Source organism: Elephas maximus, chromosome 8, assembly GCF_024166365.1.
Source record: "Elephas maximus indicus isolate mEleMax1 chromosome 8, mEleMax1 primary haplotype, whole genome shotgun sequence".
Classification (NCBI taxonomy): Eukaryota; Metazoa; Chordata; class Mammalia; order Proboscidea; family Elephantidae; genus Elephas; species Elephas maximus.
Window position 1 is genome coordinate 51,521,193 of NC_064826.1, and position 17,297 is coordinate 51,538,489.

Consider the following 17,297-nt stretch of genomic DNA (forward strand, 5'->3'; position numbering starts at 1 on the left):
GGGAAAGCAAAAATATCAAAATCTATGATTCAATAATCAATACCTGTCACTCCTACAGTTAAGGTCCTGCATGTTGCAAACAGTTTGCTATCAGCTACTAACATGAAGGTTAGCATTCAAATCCACCTGGTGGCACTGCAGAAGTAAGGTCTGGAAAACTTCCTCCAGTAAAGATTGCTGCTATTGTTAGGTGGTGTTAAGTCATTCCTACTCATAGCGACCCTACGTACAACAGAACAAAATGCTGCTCAGTCCTGAGCCATCCTAACAATCCTTGCTGGGTTTGAGCCTGTCGTTGCAGCTACTGTGTCAATCCATCTCATTAAGGATCTTCCTTTTTTTTGCGGACCCTCTGCTTTACCAAGCATGATGCCCTTCTCCAGGGAGTGATCCTTCCTGGTAACATGCCCAAAGTAAGTGAGACAAAGTCTTGCCACCCTCGCTTCTAAGGTGCATTCTGGCTATACTTCTTCCAATACAAATTTGTTCATTCTTCTGGCAGTCCATGGTATTGCCAGTATTCTTCACCAACATCATAATTCAAATGCATCAATTTTTCTTTGGTCTTTCTTATGCATTGTCCAGCTTTCGCATGCATATGAGGTGACTGAAAATACTATGGCTAAGGTACACCTTAGTCACCAAAGTGACACTTTTGTTTTTGAACATTTTAAAGAGGTTTTTTGCAGCAGATTTGCCAAATTCAATATGTTGGTGGATTTCTTAACCATTGCTTCCATAGGCCTGTAAAGATTATAGCCAGGAAAACCCTATGGAGAAATTCTACTCTATAACACGTGGAGCTACCACGAGTCAGAATCGACTGTATTGCAGTGTGTTGGTTTGGTATTTGCTTTACCCCTGCAGTTAATGAGCACATTAGGCAACACTTGTGGAGGAATCTGAAGTTCCAAGGAAGAGGAACCAACTGTGAGAACAGTGTCTAAGGGATTTATATGTGGCAGCTGTTCAAGCTTTAAGTGGGCTGGACCCAGTTAACAACTACAGAGCTGAAACTCTGCCTCAGGAAACGAAGGTTCTTTAAGGATATCCATCTAAAAACACATGGAAGAGATCTGGAGTAGTGCTCTCTTCCATCCAGTAGAGCTGGTAGGAACCAAACAAGAAAGCAGGACCCAGCCAGCCAGCTCAAGAGGAAGCAACACCTAGGGTCAAAATCAAAGCATTAGTTGGATTTAGCCAAGAATGGAGGAGGTCGTAGGAGGAACTATTTCAGAATGCCAGAACACCATGACAGAGATATTGAAACAAGATATGAATGAATAAAATTAAAAACAAACAAATAAAACCACAGTTTTTTCAAGGGACTACCAGCTATCTCTTTGCCTGAAGCACAGCTAACAAGGAGGGAAGGAGTGAGGGTTGCACTCCAAGGTCACTAAGAAGCTTGATTTGGTAGAAGGAGAGCCATAGAAAGGCTGTAAGCATAAGGCTGCGTTGTTCCCCCTCCCTAAGGAAATCCACTTCGTTTATCAGGAAACCAAAACCAAACCTGTTGCTGTGGAGTCAATTCCGACTCATTACAAACCTTATAGGACAGAGTAGAACTGCCCCATAGGGTTTCCAAGGAGGGCTTGGTGGATTCGAACTGCCGACCTTTTGGTTAGCAGTCGTAACTCTTAGCCACTACACCACCAGGATTTCCATTGGTTAGCCCAGGCAGCTTTATTTTCCCAGGGAGAGAAAGGATTGGTATGCATTCATTAAATCCATTTTATTCTCCCACTTGTGCTCTTGCATGTTCTTTGCTATGCATTTTGACTCCTTTTCTACCAATAAGTCAAACCCCCATGTTCTCCTTAGAAGACCTTCTTCCCAACCAAGAATTGGGGTTAGATCACAAAGTGAGCTAGGAGAGAAGCCAAATGAAAACTTCCTTGACTTGCTCCTTGTGCAAGAGTTTGCTAGATCGATACCTGGGATTGGCCCTTTCTGTCAGGCCTTTGTTCAATCTTTTTAGACTTTAAGGTAGATTGAGCCTCCGCTTTGCTTTGGTTGCTGTTTTAAATGTCTAGCTACTAATTCTTTTTTTTTTTTTTTTTAAGAATTTTTTTAAAATACTGTATTAAAATTCTCTTTAAGGTTTTGATTAAATTTCAACACTGTGTAGTTTCTGACCTAAGTTTAAAAATAAGTAAATAATAAAATCAAGTTTCCAAATTTAAAAAGGAGTAGGCCTTGTTTCCAGGACTGGCCATGCCTCTAGATGTGTGACCCTGGGCAAGTCATTACACCTTTCTGTTTTCTCTCTCTTTTTTTTTTCCCCTCTGTAAAGTGAGGATGTGATTTTTAATGTGCCATTGCAGCTGTCAATGTATGATTCCATAAAATATAGTACAAAGCGGTCCTATGTAAAAGATCATAAATTCCTTTGAGGTGTTTCTGCCTTTCATAAAACACCTTCTGGTATCTGCAATAAAAGGTAGAAACCATTATTGCTTTTCTTTATTACAGTATAAATTCTGAGCTTTTCTCCCATCTGGGCCCTTTTGAATTCTTACCACTACATGTTTCTCCACAAACATATCTCAATCTGTTGCTCTTCTTTTTCAATACTTACATCCTTTCTCCCACTCAGAGATGTGAAAGTTTCCCCTGCTGAACTGGCCCCTTACCCTACTAACCTTCAACTTCATAGTGATAAACATTACAAACAGCTCATGTTTTGGCCATTCGTATTGAAGATGGGTAGGTCATGCTCCTTTGGCTGATGCCTCTCAGAGCTTTGGGCAAGGCCTTCTTGAAAAGCAATTTGACCTCTGAATAGCTTCTTGCTCATATCCTGTCCAGATGATGGCAGCGTTTTCTTGTTGAAGTAAGAGTTTTTCCTTTTCCTACTTTTCTGGAAAATAGTTAAATCAAATGTTTAGTAGACAGGCTAGAAGGATGTGGTCAAGCAGAATTAATATTGAAAATCTGTCCTTAAAGTTTTTGAACACTTTCTTAAATGAGGTAAAACAGAGCCTGGAAAATAGTAATCACTGAATAAACATTGCATGTTGTTGTTGTGTTAGATCATCTTCAAATACAATTAAAAACTTAAACATTGTAAACTTAAAGTAATTGTCAGCTTAGATGTAGAAAAACAAGCCTTTATAATTTCATCTCAAAAATTGCTAGTGTTCTCAACATTTGAGAGATTACATTATTCCCCAGATAATAAGCACATAACCATCACTGAATCTACTAAAATTTTCATAAGATTCTTGAGAATGTAAGGAAGAAGAAAGATTTAAAAGACTGGGAACCTGGAAGAATAGAACAAAGAAAAGGGGAAAATAAAAGAAAAATAGCTCTGTTGTTGTTAGGTGCCACCGAGTTGCTTCTGACTCATAGTGACCCCATGCACAACAGAACGAAATACTGTCCTGTCCTAAGCCACCCTTACAATCATTGATATGCTTGAGCTCATTGTTGCAGCCACTGTGTCGATCCACCTCGTTGAGGGTCTTCCTCTTTTCCGCTGACCCTGTACTCTGCCAAGGCATGGTGTCCTTCTCCAGGGACTGATCCCTCCTGACAACATGTCCAAAGTATGTAAGACACAGTCTCGCCATCCTTGCCTTTAAGGAGCATTCTGGCCACACTTCTTCCAAGACAGATTTGTTCATTCTTTTGACAGTCCGTGGTATATTCAATATTCTTCACCAACACCACAATTCAAAGGTGTCAACTCTTCTTCGGTCTTCCTTATTCCTTGTCCAGCTTTCACATGCATATGATGGGATTGAAAATACCATGGCTTGGGTCAGGCGCACCTTAGTCTTCAGGGTGACATCTTTGCTCTTCAACACTTTAAAGAAAGAGGCCCTTTGCAGCAGATTTACCTAATGCAATGTGTCTTTTGATTTCTCGACTGCTGCTTCCATGGCTGCTGATTGTGAATCCAAGTAAAATGAAATCCTTGACAACTTGAATCTGCTCTCCATTTATCATGATTTTGTTCATTGGTCCAGTTGTGAAGATTTTTGTTTTCTCTATGTTGACGTGCAATCCATACTGAAGGCTGTGGTCTTTGATCTTCTCAAGTCCTCTTCACTTTCAGCAAGCAAGGTTGTGTCATCTGCATAAGGCAGGTTGTTAACGAGTCTTCCTCCAATCCTGATGCCCCGTTCTTCTTCATATAGTCCAGCTTCTCATATTATTTGTTCAGAATACAGATTAAATAGGTATGGTGAAAGAATACAACCCTGACGCACACCTTTCTTGACTTTAAACCAATCAGTATCCCCTTGTTCTGTCCGAACAACTGCCTCTTGGTCTATGTAAAGGTTCCTCATGAGCACAATTAAGTGTTCTGGAATTCCCATTCTTCACAATATTATCCACAGTTTGTTTTGCTGAAGATCATTCAAAAACAGCTGCAGCAGTATATCAACAGGGTACTGCCAGAAATTCAGGTCGGTTTCAGAAGATGTGGAACCAAGGATATCATTGCTGATGTCAGATGGATCCTGGCTGAAAGCAGAGAATACCAGAAGGATGTTTACCGGTGTTTTATGGACTATGCAAAGGCATTCAACTGTGTGAAAAATAGCTCTAAACATAATTAAATCATTAGCAATGCGATGAGGGAAGTGTTCATAAAATAGAAGAAATAACATGCAAATTGGTAGATTTAAGATTTTGAAAAATTAAGGTAAAATGAGCCAAAAACCTCAGCAAAATCTCCTTGCTGTATGTTCCTAAGCAATTTGCACTTTCCAGCTAACACGTTCAGATTCTCATACCTGGCTTTCCAACTTCTTTGTAATTATAAGTAGGGTAGGGGTCAAGATTATGTTTATGTCATCATATCCTCAGCACCTAGAACTATAGTAGTAAATGCTCAAATAAAAAAGTGTTATTTTTAAATGGAAATGAATGACAGAAGCAAATAGCAACACCCCCCACACTCCCCACCACAATTTGTAGTAGTTACTATTCAGGTAGTAGAAAAAAAATTGGAGATTGTGGTATGATTTTTTTTTTTTTTTAATTTAACTGAAAAAAAAAAATATTGCAAGCAGGTAACTACTGATGCATTCATTCAACAAATATTTGTTGGTGTCCCTGGGTGGTACAAATGGTAAAACACTTGGCTACTAACCAAAATGTTGGAGGTTTGAATCCACCCAGAAGTGCCTTGAAATAAAGGCCTGGTGATCAGCTTCTGAAAGATTGCAGCCATTGAAAACCTTCTACCATGCAGTTCTATTCTGCAACACATGGGATCATAAGTCGGAATCAACTTAATGGCAACTGGTTTGGTTTCTGGTTTTTGTTTGCTTTTGAATCTAGCCAGTACTGAAGATAAAAACAAACTTGTTGCTTTTGAGTTGATTCCGGTTTATAGCGACCCTATAGAACAGAGTAGAACTGACGTATAGCGTTTCCAAGGACCTGCTGGTGGACTCAAACTGCTGATCTTTTGGTTAGCAGCTTAGTTCTTAACCACCGTACCATCATGGCTCCAGTACCGAAGATAAATGTGAAGAATTTAGATCTAGCCCAGGTTCTTATGGAACTTTCAATATAATAGGAAAGACACTATTAAAATATGCGTACAAATAATTTAATAAACTGAGGTAAGTGTTCTTAAACAGAAGTGCATCATTCATTGAGATGTGTAACTCTGTTAGGAGGGTGGGTGGGAGAACAATCAGTGACATTTAAGCTGCAGGATGAAATAGACATTAGTCAGGCAAAAAGTGATGCGTGGGAGGATAATTCCAGGCAGAAAGAAAAGGAAGACTTTAGGCTATTCCCAGAATTGTAAAGAGTCCACTGTAGCTGGAAAATTGTGGGCAAAGATAAGTCAATCAAGTACAGTTCATATAAGCATAGGTAGACCTGTGGGAAACCACTGAAGGCTTTAAGGAGAGGAACAACGATTAGATTCAAAAAGTTAAATATGTATTGTAGAAGCTGGATGGATATGGTCTGGAGTGTATATGGAGAAACACATTTTGATATTATTGTAGTAAAAAAGGCAAAAGAAATTTGTGGCTTGCACCAAGGTGGAACTTTTGGACATGGTGACATGTGAGTGATTTAAGATACATTTAAGGGGTAAAGTTGATGTCCTGGTGATTATTTGGATGTAGAAAGGATGACACAAAATAAGTAAAAGAATGACTTTCTGGGTTCTGGTTTAATTAAGTAAACTTGGTGGATGTGCCATTTACAGGTAAGAATGAAGGATAAGGAATGATTAGATGCTAATAAGCACATCTAAGCAGCAGTGTTAAGTTGGCAGTTGAACTTTTGCCTTTGTGTCTCCACCTGGTGCTTCTGTTCTTGTTAAACTTCATTGTTTAAGTTACGTCCAATTTTACCTTTAAGTTATAGCAGTGAAAACATGCTAAAACTCTTTAAGGTAAAAAAGGAGTCATAGTATTTTAGAGAACAATATTAATATAGACAAATTTTATTTTTCATAGTTACTTTGGGTCACAGGAAGATACAATTTAGGAAGTCATTAGGTAAAAAAAGAAACAGAGGAGATGAAAGAATAAAAATGGGACATTGTGAAAGTGGAAGATCTACACTCATATATATGCAGCATAGACTCTGTTCGTTAATTTTAGGATGACTTATTTAGTTTTTACAAGTGGATTTTTGAAATACAAATGGTTGTGATTAAGAAGGGAAGAGGCTAGTGAAGAATAATACTTTAGATCCTTCTGTTAACCTTACTTCTGAGGACATGTAAATGATTGAAGAACTTCTCACAGTTGCTCTCCAATTTTTTTTCAATACCTTTTCTTTTTTTCCTTTCTATTCTTTGGTCTACCCACACGTCTGTAAGTTTGTCATACTGTGGTGGCTTTTGCATTGCTGCAGTGCTGGGAACTACGCCACCAGTATTTAAATAACAGCAGGATCACCCATAGTGGACAGGTTTCAGCTGAGCTTCTAGATTAAGACAGACGAGGAAAAAGGAACTGGTGGTCTACTTTTGAAAAATTACCCAGTGCAAATTTTTGAATAGCAGCACAGCATTGACTGATATATTGCTGGAAGATGAGCCCCTCGAGTTGGAAGGCATACAAAATACGACTGGGAGAGAGCTACCTCTTCAAAGTAGAATTGACCTTAATGATGTGAATGGAGTCAAGCTTTTGGGGCCTTCATTTGTTGATGTGGCAAGACACAAAATGAGAAGAAAGAGCTCCAAACATCCATTAATAATACGAACATGGAACGTACTAAGCAGGAAACTAGGAAAATTGGAAGTCGTCAAAAATGAAATGGAATGCATAAACGTTAATATTCTAGGCATTAGTGACCTGAAAGGGACAGGTATGGCCATATTGAATCAGATAATCATATGGTCTACTATGCCAGAATGACAAATTGAAGATGAATGGCATCTCGTTCATTGTCAAAAAGAACATTTCAAGATCTATCCTGAAGTACAATGCTGTCAGTGATATTATCTATACCTACCACAAGGAAGACCACTTAATTCTACTGTTATTCAATTTACACACCAACGACTAATTCAAAACAGGAAGAAATTGAAGATTTTTACCAACTTCTGCAGTCTGAAATTGATCAAACACGCAGTCAAGATGCATTGATGGTGATTGGAACACAAAAGTTGGAAACAAAGAAGAAAGAACAACAGTTGGAAAATATGGCCCTGGTGATAGAAACAATGCCAGAGATCACATGATAGAATTTTCCAAGAACAATGACTTCTTTTTTTTTATATATAATTTTTATTGTTCTATAAGTGAAAGATTACAAATCAAGTCAGTCTCTCACACAAAAACCCATATACGCCTTGCTACACACTCCCAATTACTCTCCCCCTAATGAGACAGCCCGCTCTCTCCCTCCACTCTCTCTTTTCGTGTCCATTTCACCAGCTTCTAACCCCCTCCACCCTCTCATCTCCCCTCCAGGCAGGAGATACCAACATAGTCTCAAGTGTCCATCTGATCCAAGAAGCTCGCTCCTCACCAGCATCCCTCTCCAACCCATTGTCCAGTCCAATCCATGTCTGAAGAGTTGGCTTTGGGAATGATTCCTGTCCTGGGGCAACAGAAGGTCTGGGGGCCATGACCACTGGGGTCATTCTAAACTCAGTCAGACCATTAAGTCTGGTCTTATGAGAATTTGGGGTCTGCAGCCCCCTGCTCCCTTGCTCCCTCAGGGGTTCTCTGTTGTGAAGAACAATGACTTCTTCATTGCAAATATCTTTTTTCACCCACATAAACAGTGACTATACACATGGACCTCACCAGATGGAATACGCAGGAATCAAACTGACTACATATGTGGAAAGAGATGATGCAAAAACTCAACATCATCAGTCAGAACAATGCCAGGAGCCAACTATGGAACAGACCATCAATTGCTCATATGCACGTTCAAGCTGAAGAAAATTAGAACAAGTCCACAAGAACTGAAGTATGACCTTGAGTGTATTCCACCTGAATTTAGAGACCATCTTGAGAATAGATTTGACTCATTAAACACTAATGCCCGAAGACCAGACAAGCTATAGAACAACATCAAAGACATCATACACGAAGAAAGCAAGAGGTCATTAAAAAGACAGGAAAGAAAGAAAAGACCAAAGTGGGTTTCAGAAGAGACTCTGAAACTTGCTCTTGAACATAGAGTAGCTGAAGCAAAAGAAAGAAATGTTGAAGTAAAAGAGCTGAACAGAGGATTTCAAAAGGGTGGCATGAGAAGACAAAGTATTATAATGAAATGAACAAAAACCCAGAGTTAGAAAACCAAAAGGGAAGAACACTCTTGACATTTCTCAAGCTGAAAGAACTGAAGAGAAACTTCAAGACTTGAGTTGCAATGTTGAAGGATTCTATGGGGGAAAATATTAAACGACACAGGAAACATCCAAAGAAGATAGAAGGAATAACAGAGGCATTATACCAAAAAGGTGTTCAACCATTTCAGGAGGTAGCGCATGATCAAAACCTGATGGTGCTGAAGGAAGAAGTCCAAGCTGCACTGAAGGCATTGGTGAAAAACAAGGCTCCAGGTACTGATGGAATACCAACTGAGATGTTGCAACAAATGGATCGAGTGCTGGAAGTACTCACTCATCTATGCCAAGAAATTTGGAAGACAGCTCCCTGGCCAACTGACTGGAAGAGATTCATATTTGTGCCCATTCCATAGAAAAATGATGCAACCAAATGCAGAAGTTATGGAACGATATCATTAATATCACACGAAAGTAAAATTTTGCTGAAGATCATTCATAAGCAGTTACAGCAGTGCATAGACAGGGAACTGCCAGAAATTCAAACTGGATTCAGAAGAGGACATGGAATGACGGATGTCTTTGCTAATGCCAAATGAATCATGGCTGAAAGCAGAGAATAACAGAAAAATATCTACTTGTGTTTTATTGACTCTGCAAAGGCATTCGACTGTGTGGATCATAACAAATTGTGGATAACATGATAAAGAATGAGAATTCCAGAACCCTTAATTGTGCCCATGCAGAACCTGTACACAGACCAAGAGGCAGTCATTTGAACAGAACAAGGGAAAACCGTGTGGTTTAAAATCCAGGAAGATTTGTGGCAGGGTTATATCCTTTCACCATACTTTTTCAATCGTATGCTGAACAAATCAGAGAAGCTGGACTATATGAAGGATTGTAGAAAGACTCAATAACAACCTGTGATATGCAGATGACACAACCTTGTTCACTGAAAGTGAAGAGGACTTGAAGCACTTACTGATGATCAAAGATATAGGCTTTAGAATGGATTACACCTTAACATAAAGAACACAAAAATCCTCTCAACTGGACCAATAAGCAACATCATGATAATGGAGAAAAGATTGATGATGTCAAAGATTTCATTTTGTTTGGTTCCACAATCAACACCCATGGAAGCAGCAGTCAAGGAATCAAACAATGAATTGCATCGGGCAAGTCTGTTGCAAAAGGCCTCTTTAAAGTGTTAAAAGCAAAGATACCACTTTAAGGACTAAGGTGTGCCTGACCCATATGTGGTGTTTTCCATCACCTCATATGCATGCAAAAGCTGGACTGTGAATAAGGAAGACTGAAGAAGAATTGATGCCTTTGAATTGTGGTGTTGGTGAAGAATATTGAATATACTATGGACTGCCAAAAGAATGAACAAATCTGCCTTGGAAGAAGTACAGCCAGAATGCTCCTTAGAAGCAAGGATAGCAGTCTTCATCTCACATACTTTGGACATATTATCAGGAGGGACCAGTCCCTGGAGAAGGACATCATGCTTGGTAAAGTTGAGGGTGAGCAAAAAAGAGGAAGACCCTCAAGGAGATGGGTTGACACAGTGACTTCAACAATGAACTCAAGCATAAGAATGGTTGTATGGATGGTGCAGAACCAGTTAGTGTTCGGTTCTGTTGTACACAGGGTTGATATTAGTTAAAACTAACTGGATGGAACCTAACAAGAACAAATTCTTTGCTCTAACTTTCTCTCCTTTTCCTTTCTTTCCTTCTCATTATGGCTCTTGTCTTTCTTTTCCTTAGTTTCCTACTTCCAAACCTGGAATGTTGAGCATGTGAGGGGATATTGTTAGGGCTGGTAACATGAAACAATTTTAGGGTATTTCCTTCTACATTTATTTTAGCCTAGATGGTGTTACTATAGGAGAACCTTCATTTTTTTGTGTTATCAATATCAGTTCTGTATTAAAGATATAAGCAGTCAAATAGATGATATACATGTCGAGAAAAAAATAACTTCCACTCCTAATGTTTGAATTTCACTTAAATGGAGGGAGGAAAAAGGTCATGTAAAAGTAAAGTTGTTCTGGAAAATTTTTTCAAATGGAAAGTTTTGCTGAAAGTTTTTGTAAAGAAAAAAAAATAGTAGATTTTAAGAGACACTAGAAATCTCAAACCATATGGTTACTACTCTGTCCCAATCAGAAAATAGATACATACATCAAGTTTTCCTATTGCACTTAGCAGAATTCTAGCACCTAAAGGCAGAAATAAGGAGTTTTGCTTCAGTGCTCAGCTGTTAATCAAAAGGTTGGCAATTAACAACCCCGAGTAGCTCTGAGAGAAAAGACATGGGGATCTGTTCCAGTAAAGATTCCCAAAAACGAAACCCACTATCGTGAAGTCAATTCTGACTCATAGTGACCCCATAGGATTTCTGAAGCTGTTAATCTCTAAGGAAGCAGACTGCCACATCTTTCTCCTGTGGAGCTGCTGGTGGTTTCAAACTGTGGAACTTTCCCTTAGCAATCGCTTTAACCACTGTGCCAGCAGGGCTCCTTCCGTAAAGATTACAGTCTACTGAGTCCTTCAGGGTCTCTGTGAGTCAGAATCAACTTGATGACACACAACGACAACAGAGGCATAAATATTGTCTTTATTAGGGAGTTCTCTATGTTAAAAAAAAAAAATTCTTTTTTTTTTTTTTCTCTATGTACTGTAAGTTTGAAGAATACCATAAGGTTTGAAAATGCATATGAACATCCAAATGTTCTTAACAGTACCACAGCAAAGTATATAAAACATCCTAGCATTGCCAAAATGTATTCAAGCCCTAAAGTACATCTTGGAAACCCTGGTGGTATAGTGATTAAGTGCTACAGCTGCTAACCAAGAGCTCAGCAGTTCGAATCCGCCAGGTGCTCCTTGGAAACCCTGTGGGGCAGTTCTACTCTGTCCTAGAGGGTTGCTATGAGTAGGAATTGACTCAACAGCAGTGGGTTTTTTTTTTTTTTTTTAAAGTACAGTTTGTTCTCAGCACAGCTTTTAAGTGTCCAACAGAATGATGTTCCACAAGAGATCAGTTTGGGGAAAGCTTATCTCAGTCACTAAAGAAACATATTTGTCTTTCCTAGAAGAAATAAATTTGCATTTCCTATTTTAAAAAATGTCCATGAATAAAGATTCTATAAGTTTTCTGGTTCATTTGTGCACTTAGCCTTTTGTGATGGTTAAGGCTGTGTGTCAACTTGACTGGGCCATGATCCTCAGTGGTTTGGCAGTTCCATGTTGAGATCTGATATAATGTGATCACCCCCTGACGTGATCTGCTGTATGTAGCCAATCATTTGAAAGGGAGTTTCCTTGTGTGTGTGACCTGCATTGAATATAAGTGGTCTTTCTGACAAGGCTCTTGGGCTTTTGCTCACTCTGTTTCCTTCAGCAGGCTCCTGTTCATCTGACTTCCAGTTCTTGGGATTTGAGCTAAAGTTTATCTCCATCTTGCCTGCCAATTTTGGGATTCATCGATCTTTGCAGCCTGTGAGCAAAAACCCTATTCTCTGACCTGCCAACCTTGAGTCTGCCAGACCCTGCAGCTCTGTAAATCAGGAGAAGCCTCTGTCCTGATCCACATTCCAGCCTCTACAACTTTATGAGCCATTTCCTTCGTATAAATCTCTGTATACATATTTGTATGCTTTACTGGCTTTGCCTCTTTAGAGAACCCAGTCTAAGACACCTTCATAAATAGGAAGTTCTGCCCTAGTGTTCAAACTATATGACTAAAATACCAATCTTATTTTTCCCAAATTCTTACCCACTGAACTAGAAAGACCTGAGCTTTCCACTTAGATGACGATTTGAACAACCAAAAAAGTTACCGAATCATCATTTTACTTTCTCTGCTTTAGTCTAGAGATCCTTAACAACTCTCCTCATTCCATAGTGACAAATTTCCACTTCTTAAATCATTCATTAATTTTCTTTTACAGTAGGTAAATACTTCATTTTAAGGCATAGTCATATATTCTAAACTATGATTACATTTGGAGTTTATGCCCCCTAAAAATCAAAGGCCTAAAAACTGGACAATACCTTTGTAAAGCTCTTAAAATATTTAATATAAAAACCCATCTATGTCTTGGTTCATTGCAAAGTTATATATGTTGATTTTCTCTGTTAGTTAAGAAAACTCATCAAATGAAGACGTTTTCCTAATTGAGTAACAACATTGTGAAACTCTTCAACGCACAGCAGATGGCATATTTGCACATAAGTAAGGAATGGGCCATTGTTGACTCAGGATATTTTTGCAATAATGGGTGTGATACTTTTTTCTCTTGATGTTATTACATCAACGCTTCATGGAAGAAAGCCAGGTGGGTAAATATTCACTAACATAACCCAATCTATATTAGGTTTTATTAAGTAAACACCTTTTTACATTGTTGTTGTGAGCCATCAAGTTGATTGTGACTCTTAGTGACCCTATAGGACAAAGTAGCACTGCCCCATAGTGTTTCCTAAGCTGTAATCTTCACCAGGTCTTTTCTGCCACAGAACTGTTGGTGGGTTTGAACTACCCACCTTTCAGTTAACAGCCAAATCCTTAATCATTGTGCCACCAGGGTTCCTTTCCTTTATACTTCGCCCCCCCTGCCCCCCCCCCAAAATCAAACCTGTCTTGGAGTGGATTCTTACTCACAGTAACCTTATAGGACAGAGTAGAACTGCTGATGAATTCAAACTGAAGACCTTTAAGTTAGCAGCCAAGCTCTTAAGTACATACATTAGTACACTAAAATCCAGTTTTCTGTTTTTGATTTCTTAATAACCACATTTACACATACATATGCATTTTTTTCTTTTTTTTTTTATGCATAGATTCTTTAAAGTTGATGCTTTCTCTCTTTTCCAGCTGCATGATCTGGTATATGCAATACACTAAATCATTTTAAAATAACCTACCTATTAATTCAATTCTAAATAAAACAATTAAATACGTTGTCATTGCTGTTGTTAGGTGCCGTCGAGTCAGCTCCGACTCAGAGCGACCCTATGCACAACAGAACGAGACACTGCTCGGTCCTGCGCCATCCTTACAATCGTTGTTATGCTTGAGCTAACTGTTGCAGCCACTGTGTCAATCCACCTTGTTGAGGGTCTTCTTCTTTTCCGCTGACCCTGTACTCTGCCAAGCACGAAGTCCTTTTCCAGGGACTGATCCCTCCTGACAACATGTCCAAAGTATGTAAGACACAGTCTCGCCATCCTTGCTTCTAACGAGCACTCTGGTTGTACTTCTTCTAAGTCAGATTTGTTCCTTCTTTTGGCAGTCCATGGTATATTCGATATTCTTCACTGACACCACAATTCAAAGGTGTCAACTCTTCTTCGGTATTCCTTATTCATTGTCCAGCTTTCACATGCATATGATGCGACTGAAAATACCATGGCTTGGGTCAGGCGCACCTTAGTCTTCAGGGTGACATCTTTGCTCTTCAACACTTTGAAGAGGTCCTTTGCAGCAGATTTGCCCAACGCAATGCGTCTTTTGATTTCTTGACTGCTGCTTCCATGGCTGCTGATTGTGAATCCAAGTAAAATGAAATCCTTGACAACTTCAATCTTTTCTCTGTTTATCATGATGTAGCTCACTGGTCCAGTTGTGAGGATTTTTGTTTTCTTTATGTTGAGATGCAATCCATACTGAAGACTGTGGTCTTTGATCTTCATCAGTAAGTGCTTCAAGTTCTCTTCACTTTCAGCAAGCAAGGTTGTGTCATCTGCATAAGGCAGGTTGTTAATGAGTCTTCCTCCAATCTTGATGCCCCGTTCTTCTTCATATAGTCCAGCTTCTCAGATTATTTGTTCAGCATACAGATTAAATAGGTGTGGTGAAAGAATACAACCCTGACGCACACCTGTCTTGACTTTAAACCAATCAGTATCCGCTAGTTCTGTCTGAACAACTGCCTCTTGATCTATGTAAAGGTTCCTCATGAGCACAATTAAGTGTCTTGGAATTCCCATTCTTCTCAGTGTTATCCATAGTTTGTTATGATCCACACAGTCAAATGCCTTTGCATAATCAATAAAACACAGGTAAACATCCTTCCGGTATTCTCTGCTTTCAGCCAGGATCCATCTGACATCAGCAATGATATCCCTGGTTCCACCCTCTTCTGAAACCGCCCTGAATTTCTGGCAGTTCCCTGTCGATACACTGCTGAAGCCATTTTTGAATGATCTTCAGCAGAATTTTGCTTGCGTGTGATATTAATGATATTGTTCTGTAATTTCTACATTCGGTTGGATCACCTTTCTTGGGAATAGGCATAAATATGGATCTCTTCCAATCATTTGGCCAGGAAGCTGTCTTCCATATTTCTTGGCATAGACGAGTGAGCACCTCCAGAGCTACATCTGCTTTTTTTATAATTAAATATACAGCTCTAAAATTCTTAACCCTCAGCAAGAGTTGAACAATTTTTACAGAAGTAACAAATAATTTGTTAACATTGATAAGCCTTCAAAACAGAATGAAGTATAAAATATTTAGTTATAAAATACGTATTTAGCACTAGTATATTGCGAACCACTGTCCAAAATAAAGAATACGCAAATATTAATAACAAGCCATTACTGATGTCTCCAAGGAGCTCAAACTGAGTGGAGATGAAATGAAGCAAAATAAAGTAATACAAAACTAATCTAATGCAGTTATAGGCAGACTGTTGTAATGAGTGGAAAGGAAGCATACGCAAACACAGCACCAGGTGGAAGACGTGATGACTTCTAGATAGGGAGGTTGAGGATGGGCCCAAAGAAAATTGGTTGATATTTAAAGGTTCTGAGATGTGGAAGACAAGCCTGGTGTCCACAGGGTCTGTTTTAAATGTGAAAGTGTGTTCAAAAACGAAAATAACATAATGGATGTTCAGGAGTATTTGGGGAGATGACAGTCCAAAGTTAGTTTGGAGTTATACTGCATATCAGAGTGATATTCTTTTTTTCTTTTAAGCAAAAGTGCATATAAAAATCGTCTATTTTCCTACACTTTTTAAAAAATTACATAAAGTGAAATCTTCTTTTCTTTGCTCAGTATTTTCAGTCTGCTTAAATATGCTTTAGGCAAAGGTGTATTATTCATAGTAGTGTAAACTTTATTCCAAATTACTACAAATATTTCTTTACCTTGAAACTGATTTTAAATGTCAGCTTCCCTAAATAACCCATATAATTGAGATATTTGTAGATGAAAGAAAAATACAGGATGTCTAGAATAAAACTTTTAATCCAAATTTTACATGAGTGGGTTGTAATTTGGTCAAAGTGACATAGAAAGCTCTTTTGGGATTGTACAGATTGAGAATGGCACCTCTGTAGGAGAATAACGAAATAGAATGGCAAGAGAGCTACTGCACTGAAACATAGAGGAAATGTAGACCAGAGTAATTTTATTCACAAAATTGACAAACAGTGACTAACCAAAATATTGAAATAAATAAAAGTAATTTGAGTACACTAAGAAACATATATATATATATTCCGATTTTATTTCTCAAACCCCAGATATTTACATAGCTTGGTGTCTTGCTTTATTAAGGACCCTATTCAAATAGCGTATCTCCAATAAGCTTTCCTGGGCCTTTCTTCTGGATGCACAGGGGTACTGTACTTAATTACCCTCACTCTTTCTATCATAGCTACTAGTAGACACAAAAGATGCGCCTTAGGGGAAGAGATGATTGCCCTCCGGCAGACCTGAAACTATCTCACTGGGATAAAGGAGGAAGCGTTGTTCTCTGACACAAGTAATTCTAGAATAGCTGATCCAAAGATGGTCACCCGTCCCGAAGAGGGGCAATGAGTAATGTCAATTGCCCACAGAGGGCCTTCCCCTTTTGTTTCTCCTTTCTCCTTTTATTGTCTCTTTCCCCTACACTCTTTCTATACATGCTGTTTGGCAGGTAATCATTGTAGCTTACTAGTATTTTAACCTGGAGCATAGGGGCTTCTGGGTTCCTCACCCTTGGTGCGAAGTGGGGCACATTTGGATACAGCCGTAACATTCCCAGCCTGGGATGAGAGCTTAACTTCAGGGAACCTCGGCTGATGATGATGTTTGATGTTCTACTCATCTCTGTTTGTTCATTCAGTAATAAATGCCTGCTGATCACGCCATTAGAACAGTGTCAGGTCTATACTGTGCTCCAAACAGTCCTACACACTAAGAACTTGTGAACTTGGTACATTGTGCATCCTATTTAAAATAACACAGAATGTAGGTTTAGACAGGAATGGAGTTTTAAAAAATAGATGGAAAAAAATAAAAATTTAGAGGAAAAAATAAACTATATATGTATATGTGTGTGTATATACACATATGTGTGTATATATAAAAAAAAGTATGTATGAAATAATTTTACTGGCACCATAAATGAATAATTGTAATCATTAATAAATTTGGATATTTTAACATATTCTATAGAATTAGATGCATCAGTCATTGTTGGAGATCCATAACTATGCCAAAAAGAATGAGTAGAGCTAACTTTTATGGGGATAGGATGGTA